This window comes from Rhinolophus hipposideros (assembly GCF_964194185.1).
Source record: "Rhinolophus hipposideros genome assembly, chromosome: 3".
Taxonomy (NCBI): domain Eukaryota; kingdom Metazoa; phylum Chordata; class Mammalia; order Chiroptera; family Rhinolophidae; genus Rhinolophus; species Rhinolophus hipposideros.
The window spans coordinates 34,418,969-34,438,557 of NC_138049.1; positions in this window are offsets into that span (position 1 = coordinate 34,418,969).

Sequence of the window (19,589 nt, forward strand, 5' to 3'; positions counted from 1 at the left end):
GGTTTTATGGTTTTAATTCTCCTAGTTAAATCCCTGCAGTATGTGAAAAGCTGTGGCTTTTTACAAACATACATAAAATGATTGTTTCTCATCACAAGTGAATTGTAACAAAAGCGAGGAATAGGAAGTCAAAAATTTAGAAGCAAGTGCTGGCTCTAACATTTTACTTCTTCCAGCTTTAGTCTTCAATCTGTTGTCATGGACTGAATTGTGTCCCCCGCTTCCCAACTCATATGTTGAAACCTAACTCTCATTGTGACTGTATTTGGAGATGGGGTCTTTAAGGAGGGAATTAAGGTTACATTAGGTCATAAGGTTGGAGCCCTAATCTGATAGGACTGAAGTCCTCAGAAGAAGAGAAAGAGACACTAGAGAGATCTCTCTCTCCACGTGCACACCAAGCAAAGGACATGTGAGAATACAGTGAGAAGGCAGCCATCTGCAAGGCAGGGAAATGGGTCTCACCCTGCTGGTACCTAGATTTTGGACATCTAGTCTCCAGAACTGAAATAATCAATACCTGTTGTTTCAGCCACCCAGTCTGTGATATTTTATTATGGCAGCCCAAGGATATTAACACACATGAATAAAGATAGTATATTTCAGAGGGATTTTGTGGGGTTCAATTTAGATTTGCAAATGAAAGAAGTTCATAAAAACAAAAATAATACAATAGTGTCGTGAGCGGGGCATGACTATCAAAGTAGCAGTATCACACATGTTTGTGTCTTTCCACGATGCCAGACTTTATTAGAATAAAGCTATGGACCTAGTCCTACTAACTTGGTTTATCATGGGCATTAACCAATTGGAGGCTAACTATTGGATAGCCTCCAATAGTCGAGGTAGAGCAGTTTCACACAAGAGGTTTGCAAGCAATAGCATTAAGTAAGGTGAACAGAGTCTTATGAAAGGATGAGAGACAGAGTCCGGTGTTCAGTGAGAATTCATAGGCACTGGGGTGTGTAGCATCGGGTGGCAGGCCGGGCAGGTGAGACAGTCAGGAGGAGAGGCTTGAAGCACTCTGTCTGGAATGAGGTGAGGCCTGAGGGATAAGCCCGGAGAGAGCTCTGATTTTATGTCAAGATTGGGTGCAGCACACGCATCTGTAGTCCAATAAAGAAGTCCAGATAGTCACACTCCACCCTACGTCTGGAGTTATCTGGTTAGGGTGTTCACTGGGTACGCCTTTGTGAATGATATAGCTATCGGAATTATTAGAATCCATTTTGTGTTCAAAATTAATGCTCTATACAAATAGCTAACTATGAGTATAATGATAATTAGAATGAGTGATGATATACACTTGAATTTAATAATTGGATTAAAAGCTGCCCAAGGCATGTTAACCGGTTAGGGGCAGGGTTGGTGTAGGAGTTTGGTAGAGTGTATTAGCTAATGGAGAATGTCTCTCCACATTGCCGCTGTGGAGAGACTCTGCGTATAAAGCATAGAACCTGCCAGCTTCGGAAAGATGAGTCGAGAAATATTTATGCTTGGTCTCATGATAGGCCTCTGAAATACAATATTTCATGCCAACATGGGACCAACAACCTAACTGATTATACTCCAAATTATGGAAGTAATCATTGAAAGCTAAATGGCTTTACTCCAATACAACGCTTCAAAGATTGGTAAATTACATACATAAAAGCGGAGAAAACTCATAAATGTAGATGAAAGAGAATTTTCCAAGACTTAAAAAAAAGATTTAACCCAGTTCAGCTGATAAATATTTTCCTATTTTATTCCATTAAACTATATACATGAACATTTACTGTTCTCCTTTTCAGGTGCCTGCCAGCTCCCCCACTCTCATTGTCATTATGAACTTAAACTTTCTGAATCTTGTGACATGGTTGAAAAGATGGGCTGCTGGCTCCATCTTGAAATATAAAATCCCATCCCATGGTGCTGGGTGTTTTCTTATATTTTAAGTAAGATTTAGTTGGCTCTTTATCAAACTTGAGGAGAAAACAGAAGTTCTGTAATAATAAAAATAAAATTGGGTTCAATTTTTTTCATTTCTATCTGTGCTGGTCACAGAGTCAGGCAGCTGGATTTCCAGATGCAGCAGCCAAAAGCGGCCTTTTGGACTATTGCATGGAGATGCTGGCCTCAGAGCATGTAAGGCAGTGAACAGCATGGGTTCAACAAACAACTTCCTCATTTCCAACCTGTGTTAAGCCCAAGTGTTCTAGAGCTTACATGGCCCCAGGGAAGAGGAATTTCTGTCTGTAAAATAAAGTTTCTCTCTCTCTCTCTCTCTCTCTCTCTCTCTCTCTCTCTCTCTCTCTCTCTCCCTCCGCCCCCCACCTTGCCCCACTTGTTTTTTCTAGTACTGTAAAATTCCCAGCTTCTCCCTTCCTCCTGAGAGGAAATATATAGTTAATTCCAAAATCATTCCAGCATCATTTTCTCCAAAGAGCTCAAATCGTATTTTAAAAAATTCTTATTTGCCTCGCTCTTAGAAAGTAGATGACAAATATTAAGTTTGCAAATAGGAAAAGCTCCAGAACAGACTGTCCAGAGATTTTCATGAGAGAAAATTTACAGAGCTAAACTGAGTTGTTTGAGTGCTTTTCTTTATATTATATCCCATTACACAATTCCTGCTAAAGTATAGTGTCTGTGTTCTTGTATCTACAAATCACCCAGAATACCTCATACAAATTAAAAATTGGGATAGTAAACATAAAGAAAGGAGATTCTGTAGAGTCCTCATTAGTATATTTCCAGAATTTCTATAGGATGTGGGCAAAGGATGGATGGTATGGTGTTACTTCCTGCCTCCAAAATTAAAAAAAAATACACAAGCTAATAAAAACACCCCAACGATTTATAAAGAATGACTTTTAAAAATAAACAAAGTTGAGATGTGCATGTAGATGGCACTGGGTCTTGACGGAAAGACAGGGAAGGACTGTGTTCTGGTTGACAAAAAATCCTTGGGATTTTTAAGCCCAGCTGGTGAAGCCATGGCCACAATTGCTGGTTGTTTCCATGAGTGATATTAGAGAGCTGAGACCAGTGCACTCACACTGTGCCTTCCAGTTAACTCTGCTTATAAAGATGGCACAGCTAGTCCTACCTGGGGCTGCAGAAAAAGTTGTCTTGCTCTTTGGGTTATATTAAGGAAATGCTGATTTTCAGTCCATGATTCTTGGCATTATCCCAATTGCTAATAAAAAGAATTAGAAAAAGAGACCTTCTAAATATATACCATCAGCTCCTAAATATACATCAGTATCTGAGAAAAGCTCTCATTGACTCTCTGGGATGAATTTGTTTATGTCTGTATCTATGTAAGAGCCAACACATGGTCTTAGAAGGAATTATCGAGGCTCTGGGATCAAAGTGTACGTTTCTTATATGTAAACTAGTTCCAGCAAGCCAAACAATCATAATAGGCTTTGCTGCCTTTTAAGCAGCCCATACAGAGATTTTAGACCAATCTTGGATATCCAAGAAAGACAATGCTAGAAATGGGACTAGAAGGAAGTACTTGTACAAATGTATGCATGGAGACTTACACAGAGACTCGTGTGACTCTAGGCAAATTATTCAATCTTTCTAGGTCTCAGGGTCCAAGATTCCTTCCAGTTTTCACAGTTACGTTTTGTAATCCCCCAAATTGAAATTTTCAATTCCAAAATTATCAGTGAATACATAGGATGAGCCAGTTATGTCCCAGAACCGGAGAATGTCGAAATACTAATGAATTAGATATGGTCCCTGGTTTTCCAGGATTATACATGAGACAGGATATGCATGTGCAAAACAGGTTGATGCAGGTTGTAGACACAGCTGACAATAGGGAGAGTAATTCCAGAAAGAGTAATGTGGCCAGAACAAAATAATAAAAATGTCATTCTTCAAGGATAGATTAGATTTGATTTAAAAAGGTTAAATGCAGTGTGTTCTTCCTCACTTTATTTCTTCTGTTCACTTTGGCGTGTCCTCCTTACCAGGCCCTTCTTCCACAGACACTAAGTCACCCAGTCCTCTCCAGTCTTTCAGTGCTTCCTGCAATTTCTTTGTCTAATGAATTTTCGTCTTTATGTCATTCCTTCATGACAAACCCTCGAGGCAGTAGTTTCCAGCAGACTCTCCCGGGCCGACCCTTCTCTTACTTTAACAAATCTTCCTTTTCTAGTTCTAAAAAAAGACAAATCACAGAACAGAGCAACATGTAGCATATATTCACTAAATGTTTGTTGATGATAATGGTAAAAATTCAATTTCCAAGGTAAATCATTTGGTAGACTAATCTAATCTGTTCTGAGAGTTATTAAAAAGAAAGACACATAAATTATACGTATTTCTTTATTTATAAATATATTTTATATATTTTTACATATAATACATTTTGTATCTATAGATATAAAGTAATGAGCTTCTAGATGATGGTGAAAATGATTTAGTGACTACTGGATGTCATTATGGATTCAATAAGAACAAGCCATAGCATACTAACCTCTTTTCTTTAGTTAGCAAGGTTGACAGAAGGGGAGAACATGGAAAAGCAGTAATCCAAAGATCTCCATATAGGATTCTTTTAACAAGTAACATCTGGAAGAAAGTTTATTTAAATGGATTATTGTGTTGAACAATTATGCTCAATGAGCATTTATCAAGGTGAACCTGATGGGAGGTTCCAACCCAACATGCAGGTCTTGTGCTCAGTTCTGATCTGTTCCACATTTTAAACAAGAAGTTAGGTTAAGTTATATAAATCTCACTTATTAAAATTTAGATGCTTTGAGGCTGAGAAGAATAACATGTTTTGTTTCCAGAACCTGAGAAGTTTTTTCAGAGACTTGAAAGAAGAAATAAAGCTAATATTCAATTTTATAGAATTATAAATATAAAGGCCCATATTTGAGAGCAAAATGCAAAACACAGGATGGACAAGTTATGGTGTAGCCAGGTTAATGACTTAGAGACTTTAGTCGATAGCTGATTCTTAATCATCAGAAGTGTGATGTGGCCTTTAAATAAGTCATCATGCCCATAAATTATGTAAACAAAAGAGTCACAAGTTCTAGTCTGCTCTTTCTATTCTACTCTGTTCTACTCTGGGCTGTTTATCCAGAGTGCCCCTCAAATATTTAAAGTAGACAAATCAGACTACATTTAGCAGAGTGCCGCCAGGATGGTTGAAGAAATTGGAAATAATTAGATTATAAAAAGTAAGCTTCCCAGACTGAGAAAAAGAGTGCAGAAGAGACATGTATGTTACAGTTGCCTTCAAATACATATGTATGTTTCCTTTAGATCCAAGGTATGAAAGAAGGCCCAGTAGATAAAAATCACAGGAAACAAAAATTTTTGAAGAAAAATGTTATAAGACTGAGTTGCGTTGTGAGAGTAGAGAATTTTCTTCTTGGAAAGAATTTGGGCATCCAGGGTATTTGACTCAATGGCCTTTAAAATATTACCTGTTGGGAGACAATTTTCCATGGATCTCTGATATGTTTTGTGTTTTGTGAGCAGAGTTACTGACTGTGTTTTAATCATAATTTAATCTTAATTAAGGTATGATGAGGTCATACACAGATCAAAGAGAGAGCTGCCTTGAAGTAATAGAAGTTTATGATACCCACTGTTTTGCAGGGGAAAAGGTAGCACTCCATGCAGGGCCACATGGGGAAGCACCAAGGACGGTCATGAGAGTGTGTTCCTATTGTCACCACTTTTATTGGGGTTTCTGCAGGAAAGAGGAAGCGAGGCAAGGAAGGGATTGGTTAAAAGTGATACCCCTGCAAACTCATGCTGGGTTAAGAGTGTAAGGAGGCCAGATAGTCAGCAGGTGTCTAATTGTTTACTAAAAGTAGCTGACAACTATCTTGACAATATTAAAACATCAAGTTATAGAAACTACAAAACATAATTAATACAGACTGCTTTTACTTGGGACTATCTTTTCACGTTTGTTTTATACCAAAAAATAAATGGCTTTGGAAGTTAGATATTATATCTCTGTCCAGAGAAAAGGGTAGGTTTGTGTACTGTCCAGTATAATAAAGATAACGTCTTTTATTATAACAAAGGACAGGCAAGGTTACTGCCCATTATAAAGTATTTTGGTTACCTTAGCTGAGGGTTCATTCCTCTAATACATCCACTGTGTGTGCAGGTATAACCTGGCTCTCTGTGCATTGCCTTGTGGGAATTGGGGGTCAGGGAACCAGAGAAAATGCTTATACTTTGGCTACTGCTATGTCTGTGAGTGATAAACTCCACTGTCCTTTGTCTATGACTCAAGAATCTCCTGTCTTCTGCCAGCGTCTGAGAAACTGTGACTGGCTAATGTGTTAGCGTACAAGTAGGGTAAAATCTAAGATCCTTCATAGTTCTTGACAGTATCTTCAGGTATCTGTGATTTGTATGAGTCTGGAGATAGTGTCTTAGTGCAAACAAGGTATTCTAATAGTGAGAATTCCAATGCGTGGTGGTATGATGGAGAGGTAACTTAGAGCAGGTAAAACTTTGAAGAGACTGTTGAGACAAATTTCATGGACAACAGCTTGCTCAGCCTCTGTCAGGTTGCAGAAGATCTTTAGCATACCATTGATGAGGGTAGGATTACAGCCACTTCCTAGGGAATCTGTGTTATTTCAAACTTCTACTGAACAAGGATATTCTGTTTGGAAATATGATATAATCTGAGCTATATTCGAATTCATAGAATAATTGATTGTATCATATGTATTTCCTCTTATTTTATATTATATTGTCCCCAAAATGTATGAAGGTTTATCTGGCAAACACTTAACCTATTAATTTTACTATCAACATCAGATTATATTTCTTTTCCATGAGACCTTCCTATCGATGTGACTGAAATAGTGTAAGTTTTTTCTAACCATATCAATTTTTTCTGGAAATAGTAATAAAAGAGTGATTTATTTCCCTGAAATTCCAGCACCTTTAGCAAGACTGATATCTGACTTTGTATAGTGTGTTTTTTCGCAAGTGTTTACAATTATTTTATAAGTATTTTATCAAATTAAAGAATTTAAATATCACATGAACTTGAGAATTTATGTGTGTGTTGACTTATGTGTAATTTGTGCACATGTTGAAGTAGGATTTACTGTCTGGATTCTTCAGGTCTTGAGTTGGTTGAGAGAAAACTATAATGAGTGAAAAACCCAGCCACTTATTCTACGTCTCACATGATTGGGTTTAGGGCTGATACCACATCCAAGGTTGCTCTCCAATAAGGGGAGGCAGCTGGTATAACACCCAGACTTGAATAGGAGCATGGAGTGCCTGGCTCTTCTTGTGGACAAGTTGAGAGCTAAAGACTAAGTGCCAAACTGTTGTCTAGTGCAGGAATGCCTCTAGGCTACGATACTCCACAACTTGCACAGAGAAGACTGAAAAATGAAAGAGAAAAAAGGTGTTCATTGAAATACTTCTTGATAGGGTGAGAAATGTGCTTTCATTATTTATAAAACTAATACATTATGTGCTGCTAAAATAATACATTCTGAGAATGAAGTATAGGGGAAAACTTAAGTTTTCTCACTCTCCACTAGATTTTTCCCTCATATTTTAGAGAATAATATGGGGGGAAATAGAAACTGATAGCCTGTGTTGAATTGGATAGCTTGTGATTGGAGAAAGGATCATTTTAAGGAGAAAAAGAAAAGAGTTGTTTATCTCATAGAAAAAAAAAACTTCATAGTCATTTGAAACTGAATGATATTTTGATAACCTGTTAGAAACAGGAAAGCATCCCTATTTACATTCATGAGTGATGGGGGGGGGGACTACGTAAAGTATTTTCAGTGATTGGAATTTATTACAAAGAAATAATAAGAGAAAGCCAAGAATTCCTGAAAAACACATTCATCACACATTATTTAAAATCACAAGAGGTTGGAAACAACTGCCTTGTAACACAGCAGAATTGTTAAATAAACTATGGTATATTAATATGATGAAATATTATGTAGCCCTTAAAATTACATTTTTGAAAATTTTCACTAATATGAGTAAATAATTATGATACAGTTTCAAGAAATTATAAATCCAGTATGATCATAAATATATATAATCCATATTTGGATATCTAAATAGTATATGTGTAAAACGATTGAAAAGATATATGCTTAAATGTTATATGTACGTTTTTGTAAATGGACAAAAATAAGAGATGTTTGAATTTATCAATTAAAAAAGACTGAAAGGAGCAATTACATAAATATATAAAATTATTGAGGACATATATGGACAAAGTCAACACTGTTTTTTCCTCTTTGAAACTTAAACATTTTACATCTAGAAAAAAATCAGAACTGCTTTAAATTGTTGGTAAGGTAGATGGCTTCTGGTCAATCATACTTTAATGACAGATGATTTTAAAAGGTTTTAATATAAGTAGAATTTTAACAGCTTTTCTTCCCTAGTTCATGTTCCTTTTCGAACACATCTGGCACACATGGATAAAATATGACAATATTGCCAAGATATATTTTTGCATTTTAGACAACTAAATTTAGATTTAGATATGCCTCTGATTAGCAAAAACTATGAAAAATTATTTGGTATAATTCCTTAGCACTAGTCTGTATGTTGCTAGTTCTAAATAAAGCAAATTTCATCAAATCCCCATAAAACCAAAAGCCTACATGAATAGAAAAGACTGCATGCAAGACGAGGACGTGAAAATGGGTTATTATAGATTAACTTGAGCTATTATACACAGCTAAACTTTTTGACCAGAAAAATCTAGTCTTTTGACTAATCTTGCAGTTTTTGTTAGGGTCCCAAAACATTACTTTTTAAAATAAAAATGTTTAAATAATAACAGAAAAAAAGAAATTTGAGTTTTGCCTCTGCCCTTCATTTCTTTATCAGAAAAATAATTCGACAAATTTTTCTACCTGTAATTGAGCAATCACCCCAAAATAAAAACATTCTCCCCCACTGTAGCCAACAAAGTTTCTGTTCTAAGAAAAATATTTATTTCCTTGTTTTGATGATTTTTGTCTTTTGTAGCCTGTCTCCAGTGAAAGAAAGCTTTCAATTCCCCCTAAATCCACAAAATACCCCCATTTCTTCCTCTTCATTATGGTTACCAGTTTATTTATCAGTTGTGGCAAATGTAACCCTTTACACCACACTTAGCTAAATATTGTTTGCTTTAGGAACAAAGCACAGAGGACAAATATTTCAATGTGGTTTTCCATTTGGGGAGGGATTGGGGACTAACACTTGAACTCCAGCTGATTCTCATCCTCTCAGCCCCACATTATGCAGCAGCTGAATCTTCAAAGAGCCCTCTAGGCTCAGAGGAGACACTTGGCCTGGGACTTGCACAGAGGAGGCAGGAATCAGATTGGGTGTAATTAACCTGAGAAGTTCATAGCTTCTGAGACCCCCTTGCAAGCAGAAAGTTGGAAAGACTACTCCAGCACCCTGAGTTAATTGTTATATAAACAGCTCATAGACAAACAGCGGCTCTTCTTTTGAGGACCCTCCGCAAGGGACTTTTCTTGGTCAGGATTTATATGGATTCCAGTAACTAAATATGGAATGAGCGTTAACTCTAGCAAAATCAAAATGCAAAGGAACTACCTCTACCCAAGGCTACCCAATACAAATGAAAGAAAATCCCCTTCAAGTCTAAAATATTAGTGGGGGTCGAACAGTAAAGGAGAGACTGCACTCCATTTTATTAAAAAATACAATAAAAATTCAATTAAAAAATACATTAGTTATGACCCACTGAACTGATTTCATGGTGTACTAATGGATTACAATCCTCAGTTGGAAAAACACTGGTCTTGTGGGAGCCGATTTATGAGTGGGAAAAGATTTAGATCTAGTGCATTGAGCATGTGAGTACCCCAGATGTGTAATTTTTAAAGGCAGAGTAGCTTAAGAAAAAGGAAGTATAGGGTTGCAGGGCCACCAAGGAGAAAAACCTACATTGTTTTCACCAGCATTGGATTTCCTGAAGTCAGAAACTGATGTGCAACAGTGTGAGCTATTTTAATGGTCTTGACCATTTGTTTTTCTACAAATCCATCAGTCAAGTTTTGATAGGACTATTAGTTCAGGATTTCATTCTTACCAATGGAAATGGCAAAAAGCACAGGATTTGATTCTTACCAATGGAAATGGCAAAAAGCACATTACCAATGGAAATGTTCTGTAAATATCAAATCAATGGGGTTAAAAAGACTTCTGGCTATTGGGTAAAGAGCACAGGCTATGGAGTCAGGCAGGCTTTAAATCCAGTTCTGCCGCTGCCATTCGTTAGCTGGTTATCCTGGCAATTTTTGTAACCTCGCTGATACTGTATTCCCAACAGTGTTTCTTGTGACACTATCATAGTTTAACCATTATCTCCTCTATTTATTGTCACATTGGGGCCAAAGTCTGTCAAAACTTTTTCTAAATAGTATAACATAGTAATTAAGAGATAGAATGCTGGGCTTTGAATCCGGCTCTCGACTTACTAGCTGCTCGATGTTTTACCTCAGTTTTCTTACCTGAAAAATATCAAGTTTGTTTTTACCTATCTTATAGGATTGTTATAGGGATTACATGAGTTAGGGAGTAGTATAGGCTCAGGTACATATTATGTAATCAATAAATGTGTGCCCTGTTGAAGGGGACAAAGAACTGATAAATTCAGCCAACAGCCCGGGAGGACATAAGGCCTGGCAACTACCAGAATAGACAACAATCGGTCATGAAAAGAACAAGAATTCACCTCCCTGAAGGAAGAAATTGATGGTCTCTCAAAAGTTCCTTTCATCCCTATGATTGTATTTCTGTAAATAACAAATTTGAATTCTAGCTGTTTTATGGAGATAGAAAAGATTAATGCCTGAGAAATAATTTCTGAAATATAAATATATTATAAGTGGATGAAGGTTTTGCTATAGCCTTTGAATATGACAATAGAAGACTGAAGTCACCCTCTCCTTGGCTGGCTCTATACTCATATACATGATCTTGCCACTGTGCTTAGGTGTTAGAGTTATAGCCTTAGCGATAGGACGAATCTGAAGAAGACTCATTTTAGGAAATAGAAAAGAGAAAGGGTCTATATGGCTGACATATAGGAAATCATATGAAAAAAAAAAGATTATCTTCCTTTTCTTCAAAAAGTTGTCAGTAGTTAAAGGACAGAACACTGCAAAAGTGATGTGCTGTCACTTCTGGAATTAGGTTAGGAAAGTCTGTGATTTCCATCTTACCCATTTTCTCTCGCTTTTTTTCACTCTCTGGCTCACTTGCTGTGAAAGAAGCTTAGTAGTCAGGAGATGGGCTGTGCCTTTAAAATGATGCATGGTAGGACACAGCAAGGTACTTAAAAACATTTCTAGACTAAAGAAGAGCCCTCTGACTTCTTTGGCTTCCAGTATTTCTGCCTTCAATTCCTAAGTTAGTCTTACAGATTACAGATTTTCTGCTTCATCTTCCAGCCATGTTTTTGGCACTTTCCCTACTTGGCTCCTAGTAATCAACCCTGACTGACCCCCAACACTCCACCTCCTGTACCACAAAATCAACCCAATTCTGTGATCGTAGTTTCTTTGAGACTGTTTACTCCTTGGTTTTGGCTCTGCTCAGACTTTTATCGTATCTTCCAGAGCGTTATCTCTCTGTCCTACACCTAACATTTATTTCTCAAACTATGCTAAGTATAACCAAGTTATATGATACATAATTTAATTATGTAGAATTTCTAGAGTTATAAAATAATGAGGCAATTTTGTAGTAACTATCTTTTTAATGGGTTTTAAAATAAAACAACATCATCATTTCCAATAAACACAGTGTTTGATAGGACACAGTATTTGATAGGCTAGACACAGTGAATGATAGGCTACAAGCACCGCCAATTTTGTAAAGAAACTTTTGGGTTCTTGAGAATTAAAAGGTAAGAATTCATTGTAAATCATATAATAATATGGATATTTTTCAAGTTCAAACCAGTAAAATGTTTGTTTGTTTTTTCTAAAATGAATTTGAAGTGCTCTCTAAACCACGAATTTGTCTTTTACTCACAAAATAATTGTGCAACATATATCCAAGGCAAGACACTGGGCTAGGCTTTATGGGAATATAACAAAAATGAAACTAGAAAAGTTGGGGGGAATATTTTCAAAAACCTTTCCCTCCAATTTCCCCCAATCTCTTGTAAAATAGGTTGGAAAAACATTTTTCTTCCTTACTCATGTTTTACTTGGGACTTCAATCACTGAATATGAAAAATTAAAATTTTTTGAGAAAAACAGATTGTATGTAACGTATTTTTGTTTTTCAAATTAACAAAATTATTTTAGATGTGTTTTAAAACTACGAAAATTATGGTTTGTATATATGCCAGTTTTCTCAAACGTTCCAGGGTTTAAAAAATGATTTCACAATTCTAGAATTTGAAAAAGTCTTGTCTCTTACTGTTAGTCTTACTCTACATAAGTACATATGGGAGTATTTGAAGCAAATAATCTCTAACAAATAAATGATGTCTAATGGCATCTCCAATTTGCTACCTGACCTCCCATCCCCAAGAAAGTCAGCTCCTTGAGAGCAGGGATTTTTATCTGTTTTGTTCACTGCTGTATCCCCAGAGCCTGGGAGAACGAATGCATAGCACATAGTAGTTGCTTAATAAATTCACATTGATCAAAGGAATGACTGCACTTTGAGAGAACAGGGGTGGCTTTTTGTTAGCATTCTTAGTCTTCTGCATCCTGCCATCACATGTAGATGAATGTGAAATAGATACTCTTTCCTGCTGATATTATGATTCTGGCTTTCAACTCTAGTAAAGGAATTATATTTTGCTTTAAATAGAAATAAATGTGAAAATGTTCTGAAACAAAGCCTGAAGTCAAAATAAAGAAAAAAACACTTCCCCAACCTGTTATTTATCTTAATCTTCTTTAGAGTGAGTCTTTGCAGTCCTCAGCCCTTAAGCACCTTCTAAAGATGAACTAGATCAGATTCAGAAAGATGAAAGGAAGTCAAAGCCTCAGATTTTAAATTGAGCTAATTCCCAAATAGTGGCACTGGGCTACAGTGTGTAAAAGCAGAATAGTGAGTTGTTGGTAATAAATTGATTCATTTTGCTGGTTGGGTCTTACCTTGGCTTTCTTTCCTTCTTTGTTCTTTCCCTCTCATTCCCTCGATTTCATTCCTTTCTTTCTCCTTCCTTTCCTCTTTTCCTCTCTTTCTTTTATTTTTTTTTTGTTTTGTTTTTTTGTTTTGTTTTTTTAAATCTCAGGGCTTTCTGAGAAACTTAGAACCTGCCAGATAGGGACTTTCTTCTGCTGCACATCTTTCCACTTGTATTCCATTGTAACACACATGCGAAATGAGAACTGGGTTACTTTTCTCCGGAATTTTCTTTCAGGGAAAAAAGAACAAATTTTTTTAAAAAATAAGCTGATGGCAACTTTTTTCTCTTAAAAACAACTTCCAATTTATGTCTTGAGGTTGGTACACATTTAGGCCAAACATCTATCTTTTCTTCTCTTCTCTAAACCATATCTTTATCTCCTGAACAGTACACATTAATTTTCAAAATTTGGAAATATAAATTTATAAAGTTCTCTAGAAGTTTACAAGTGCTATCTAATTTTAATCCTTACAGTAACCCTATACAATTATAACCTGATACAAGGAAAGAAAATTTTATTACCACCACATAAAGCAGTCCTTGTATTTCACTCATATTTTATTTAAGCTGAATACATGTTGAAAATCACATCTGATTTTCATTGAAATTTCTTAGGCAGTTAGATGTGGGTATCAACTAGGGAATGTGTTTTCTTTGAATTCTGTAGCTCTTATACTCATTTCTTTATGTTCTTTTTCTTTTCTTAACCATATGTTTTTATATTATATTAATGAAAAATGTGGGATCCCTCACTGGGGGGATTAGACTTGAGAGGACTTGTTATATGTTTGGGGAGAGGGAGGGTGTGCATTCTGCTTCATCTTTCTGTTGTGCTATCACATTTCTCAGTGCCAATTCTGTGGAAGTTAGAAACTGGTCATAAATTGCTTCGATTATAACAAAAACACACTTTCTTTTTTTATTTGCGTAAATGTAACAAGGCTTATTTAATTAGATTATATAAAATTAAACAGAAATTATTATGCCTTGAGAAACAAAATGATGTGAATATATAGAAGATATTTCTAATTCTCTAAATATAGAATATTAATTAGAATCCACTCAGTACTGAGACATGAGATAAGTAGATAAATGAAGTTGAAAACACTTTCAGTTCTCTTTGGAGGGTTGTGATTTTATTTAAATTCTTGTGATGGCTCCAGTAGCTGCTTCTGCTGTCCTTTCCCATTTTTTCTCAGTCATTAACTCTCTTCTTAGAGGTAATTTGAGAAGGGGAGTAAAAGAAAAGAAACATTATTCTAATTCCTCACTAAAATTCCATCCACATCAAGCCCTAACTCTTTCACTCCCTACTAATCTCCCAAGGAGAACAGAGTCAGCTCATTCCCTGTGTTCACCAGGACATCTTTCTGAGATGATATTTGACCCCTTGCTTTCCAGATGTCATTGGAAGTGAAACCATGTGTGGTTTTTCCAATGACTCAGAGTCAGCCCCCTTACACGAGAAGTTAGCCTGAACGTCGTGGACCTATGTATCCCCCTTGAGAAAAGGAACAAGAGATAAAACTCAGTCCCCTTTCTGCCTTGCCCAAGAAGAAGGGAGAATGTAGAGCCACATTGTGTGGAGTGGCGAAATATGTCTTCTCCAGGGTGTCCTTATTCCTCTGGGCCAGGAGCCTCATTTGTTTGCCGCTTTTGTTGTTGGCATCTAACCCAGGCAACTGCAAGGCTCTATTGGCAGCTTCCAGGAAAGCTGTGGAGTTTTTAGAGCAGTAAACAGGTACCTGCCCATGAGATACTGAGATCTGGGTTACATTAAGGCCCAAAATACTTCGGTTTATTTTTTTCCTCTTTAAAAACTTCATGCCAAAACACTTCACTCACTACTCGTTTTTTTTTAAAACTTAAAAAAAGAAAGAAAGAAAGAAAGAGAGAGAGAGAGAGAGAGAGAGAGAGAGAGAGAGAGAGAGAGAGAGAGAGAGAGAGAGAAAGAAAGAAAGAAAGAAAGAAAGAAAGAAAGAAAGAAAGAAAGAAAGAAAGAAAGAAAGAAAGAAAGAAAGAAAGAAAGAAAGAAAGAAAGAAAGAAAGAAAGAAAGAAAGAAAGAAAGAAAGAAAGAAATCACCTAAATCACCTCCTGTCTCAGGCTCATTAGAACAAACTCCGAGGGCCCACCTCTCATGAATCTCACCACCTAGTCAAATCAGAGCCACTTCCTCCTATTCTTTCTCCTGTTAAGTGTTTTAGATTCATCACCCCTTCTTTGTGTTTTCCCACTATTTTCTTTTCTATTGTGTTCTGCAGTCACTTTTTCCTTCTCTGTCATTTACAATGGTTCCCACGATCATATTCATCACTCACCTTTCCTCTTTCTCTGCACAGGTCAGCACTGATTAAAGGCGATGATTTTCAGGCTTTTGTATGTCATTGCCAGGGCTTTGGCCATTCAAAGGAGGCTTGGCTCCTGAATCACATGTGAGCCTTGAGGCCTAAGCTGACCCTCACTCTCATGCTCCCAACGCCAAAGTCACTGCAAAATCTGGCTAATAAAGCATTGTCTAAGCAATACATCATCCCAGTGCGTCACCTTTTATTTCAAACAACTTGGCTTTTATAACTCTTTTGCTGTCTTATTACCTCTAAATAAGCTGTCTCCCTGCAGTAGGTCTTTTCTGACTAGTCCAGGAATGAAGCAGTGTGCTGGGAGAAGGAGGGTAAAAGTTTGTATATAATTTCATTTCCCAGTGAGGCACTGAGTGCCTTGCCATGTTAGAGATACAAGGTTGTTGTTGAATAGACTTCAGGGGTTGGTTTCTCTTGATGAAGAAATTCTTTCATGCCAAAGTAAGAAAAGATAAAACAACAATCCATCTACTTTATAAATCCACTTGTTCCCCCAACTGCCTCAAGGCAACTCATGAAAATACTGGGCAACATTTTCACCACACAACATACAACACAACATTTTACCACACCACAAAGCACCACAAAACTGTCTTCATTTGGAGATTCTCTTGCCTAATTGATCACCAGAAGGTGAACAGGCAGATTCCCATAATCCTTGCATATTTGGTAGAATTTTAAAGACAAAGAGCCAACTAATATTCTTTCTCTCTGCCTACTTCTTTAAGGCAGAAACTGTTACTCTTTGGGCCACTTGGCCCACACTGAATGGTCTTCTGAGGTAAGTGGACACTCTTCCCATGAGTTTCAAACAAGGAATGCTTACATGGTTAACTGGAGCAAAGAGTACATATAATGGGAAGAGCACTGTTACAGAAATTGGAGGGATTTCCATTGTTAAAAGGTGAAATATCCTGTTTTGTCTCTGGTTTAAGTTTAAGTTGATTGCCAAAGGTCACATGATGCAACCAGTCATGCGGGCAGCCTTCAAGGCGCCCAAGGGACAGAGCTTCTTCTCTGTGAAGTGATGTCCAGGCAGGATGCCCTTTAGAAGTCTGTGGTTTCCACAGCAAGAGGCTGACTTGGGTTGTTGTCTCTAATTCCAGCTTATAAAAAACATACAAAAAGATTATCCAAATGCTGCAGCCTTCAGTAACTATATTAAAGACAGATTTGCTTTGAACATCAGTGACCAAAATAATCTAGAAGAGGTGGAGTACAGTGCGGATTTCTATCTACAAATTGTATGTCTTTAAGATTAAACCATTATTGGGAGATCTTTCTATATTCCCTGGGTTTCATTCTGCTTTTGTACTCAGCAGATAACCTTTGATCATGTCTGCAAAGGGAAGAGACCAAAACATGAATAACTTGAAAATGACAAATAAACTGAAAATCAGATACTCCTGTTACTATAGAAATCATTCAGATATTGTCATTGTTGGATATTTTAAGTAGAGTCTCAAGTCACTCTTTAATGATCAAACCAAGTACACAATCTTCGGTTGTTTGGAAAGATCTATTATAGTTACAATGGGACATATTCTTCAAATCAGCATTTCTACCTTTCAGAATTGGCCCCAAATTATATTTTTTCATTAGTGAAATGACATATGTTCAATACTATTCATGTTAGGACTATTAAAAATATTCTGATACATCCATTCAAGGAATAGCACACAGCTGTAAGGGGATAGGGTGCAAAATTCATCATGTATTGATGTGAAAAGATCTCTAAGAAATATGGTTTAATGAAAAAAATTCACGGAAAAGAATAGTGAGTATGGTTTTATTTTTCTAAATGTGTTTAAATAAGAGATAAAAGGAGGGAGGGAGGGAAAGAGGGAGGGAGAGAGAAGGAAAAGAGGGAGGGAGGAAGGAAGGAAGGAAGGAAGGAAGGAAGGAAGGAAGGAAGGAAGGAAGGAAGGAAGGAAGGAAGGAAGAAAGGAGAAAGGAAGGAGGAGTGAATAAAAAAGGAAACCAAAGGAAAGAAGGGAGGGAGCAAAAGAAAGAAGGAAAGGAAAGAGGGGAGAACAAAGTGAGAAAAACCATTCACTTGCATACGAATAAAACATCTCTGGAAGTCTCATCTCCTGGGATAGCCACTGACAGCTGAGACATGTACTTTTGTACCTTTTCAATATTTTGAAACATCTTATACCTTTTGAATTTTTTGACTAAGCAAATACAGCTATGTGCTGCATACAGACTTTTTAGTCAATTAAGAACCGCATGTATGACGATGACACCATAAGATTATAATGGAGCTGAAAAATTCCTATCACCTTCTGACTTTGTAGCCATCTCAACATTGTAGTGTAACACATTATGTATAATTATAAGGATATAAAGAAAGATATATTTTTGTTCAGCTGTACAATGTGTTTGTGTTTTAAGCTAAGTGTTATTATAAGAGTCAAAAAATTTTTAAAAAATTAAAAGATTTGTAAAGTAAAAAAGTTACAGTAAGCTAAGATTAATTTATTAGTGAAGAAAGAAAATATTTTTTTATAAATTTAGTGTAGTTTCAGTGAACAGTACTTATAAAGTCTGCAGCAGTGTACAGTAATGACCTAGGCCTTCCCATTCACTCACCACTTACTCACTGACCACCCAGAGCAACTTCCAGTCCCGCAAGCTGCATTCATGGCAAGTGCTCTATACAGGTGTACCGTTTTTTTTTATCTTTCATATCATACTTTTACTGTATCTTTTCTGTTCAGATATGTTTAGATGCACAAATACTTACCATCTGTTGTAAATGCCTACAGTATTCAGTACAGTAACATGCTATCTAGGCTTGCAGCCTAGGAGCAATACGCTATACCACATAGCCCAGGTGCGTAGTAGGCTGCACCATCTAGGTTTGTGTAAGTGCACTCATGAAGTTCCCACAATGAAAGAGCCTAATGTTGCATTTCTCAGTAAGTATCCTCATCGTTAGTTGGTGCATGACTATTTACGTGATTCCTGCATTGTGAACTCAGGGGGTATGTGATCTCTGTTCTAGTTACTTGTGGACATCAATGCCTGGCTCGGCCCCTGATGGATGGCAGGGGATTAATAAATGAATATTGACTGCATAACTGTGAGCCCCCAAACAATATTTTAAGTTTATGATCAATAAAGAGATATAATGTCCAACATAAAGATGCCAGAATAAGTGTCTATAGTGTTTCCACCCTTAATTCCTTTTACCAAAGCACGCTCACATTTCTTACAAGTAAAAATATTGTCTAAAACTGTAACAAGGTTTATTTATGCACTTTGTAGCAAGTGTATTATAGAATACAAATATACAAATAAAACTCTGCAAATGACTTTAACAAGAACCAGTTTTTAAAAAATAGTAAACTCAGTAAATTCTTTGGTTTAAATTTCACAAATGTTAAATGTGAACATGTTGGCATTTATTTGTTAGTGATGTCACTTTAGAAAATATTTGAGATGCTTAATGAAGTGATTTAACAATAATGAAACTATAAAGAGAGCCTCCAGAGATAATGCTAGTTATCATACTCTTTCCATAATATAACGGCCATGTTCTCAATGCCTTGTATTTAAATTTAACTCAAAACCAGAAGATTCTTTCTGATCAACTTAAACTTATACTTAAAAGGAGGAATAAAGGTAAAAGAAAGCAAAACAAAAACAATCCCTGCTGCTTTGTTTATTGGGTACGGTCTCAAACACAAATTAGCATTTGGATATTGATTAAATAAATGAATGTCTTTTTGCTGGTCTCAAACCTTTGCTAGTCTCAAAGTTGAGTTTTTCAACTTGAAGGTTTAAATTAGTGTGAAAGAATACAGAGTCAGGAGTGATTGTTCGACTCTGGGTTTTGTCCTCATCTTTTTCTTTCTTCTTTCTTTTAACAAAATAGTTTTAATTGGTCGTTCCTCATTTTGGATATTTAGAGTTGGTGATTTTTCACATAACTCAGAGGTGAGTTTAAATGCAGAATGTATGAACTTCCTCATTCCCAAGGGAAAGCTATTGAGAAATTCCCTAGAAGGGGTCACAGAGACTGCTGGAGACTGAGAGTTTGGGAGACAAGAATGACTTCCAGTG